The sequence below is a fragment of the Mus caroli genome, chromosome 4 (assembly GCF_900094665.2).
Source record: "Mus caroli chromosome 4, CAROLI_EIJ_v1.1, whole genome shotgun sequence".
Classification (NCBI taxonomy): Eukaryota; Metazoa; Chordata; class Mammalia; order Rodentia; family Muridae; genus Mus; species Mus caroli.
In genome coordinates this window covers 93,947,492-93,948,765 of record NC_034573.1, presented here as the reverse complement: position 1 = coordinate 93,948,765, position 1,274 = coordinate 93,947,492, and positions in this window count along the sequence as shown.

The following is a 1,274-nucleotide window of genomic DNA, read 5'->3' as shown; positions in this document are numbered from 1 at the left end:
CCTTTAATGCACCCTTCCCTTCACACCTTCCCTTTGCAGCCAAACTGGCCAACCACAAGCTGCCACCTCATTGAATTGAGTCTCTACCCAGTGACTCCTCATTGAACTCAGGACAGAGTGAACCCAGACTAGGGAGAAAGACAAGGGCCCAATCCTGATTCCCCTGAACCAAGCTACTCAGGAGGCTGAGTCAAGAGAGGGATACACTTAGGGTATGAGGTCACAGTGAGCCAGGTCTAAACTGAGAGTTCCAGGTAAGCCACCTCTAGAGCTGAGACACTTAAAACAACAACTATATTTTTTATAGGTAGAGAACTTGGTCAACTTGATCAGACCCACCTGGCAGCTAAGCGACCTTAGAGTAACCACAAAACTTCAAAAAGCAAAGTGAAGGTCAGGAGGGGTTGTACACATCTTCTTCCATGACAGAGACCCTGGGGATCAAGCCCATATCATTGGGCTTGGGGCAAGCATGATTTCTCACTCAGCAGTATTGCTAGATTCCATAGATCACCTATTACCTATAAATATTCTTACAAAAAAAATATTCAATCATAAAAAAAACAGATACGAAACACTGCCGATTAAAAAATTAATAAGTGTGTGCTGCTGCACAGCTGTGTAAGCCCAGCTTTATTAGATAGAGGCAGTAGGTTCACGAGTTCAAGGCCAGCTTCAGCTACATACTAGTCCAAGGCCATATTGTACTACAAGAAGCAGGGTGTACTCAAAAAAATACGGAAAAAAGCAATCATTACTCATTAGGCCTTTAAAAAAACTGAGTATATTAAGTTAATAACTTATGAAATTGATGTGCTGATTTCTAGTAAGGGATAATGACAAAAGCAAACCTTATTCTACCACTCATAAGCAGTGTGCAGAAAACAACAACAGTAAACAACAACAACCAGCAAAAGAAAGCCAAGCCCCTAAATGTCCAAATGACTCCTATTTCCTCCCTTTCTCCTTCCTTCCTTCCTTCCTTCCTTCCTTCCTTCCTTCCTTCCTTCCTCCCTTCCTTCCTTTCAGTCTTCCTTTTCTCCATTCATGCAATCCATCAAGGATTTGCCTTCAATAATTTTCAGAGGAAATCAAGTTAGTTCCTCCATCTCTGAGAACGCTCCAGCCTCAGATTTCACCCTTAATCTGCATTGTACTTCCCCATATATATGGCCATCTAATAGTTTGCCATTAACACCCCAAATCACCAGAAGTCCATTGTATCCCAGTTCCTAAACCGATTTTTATCCCTACCCTCTAAGATTCCTTGTTTC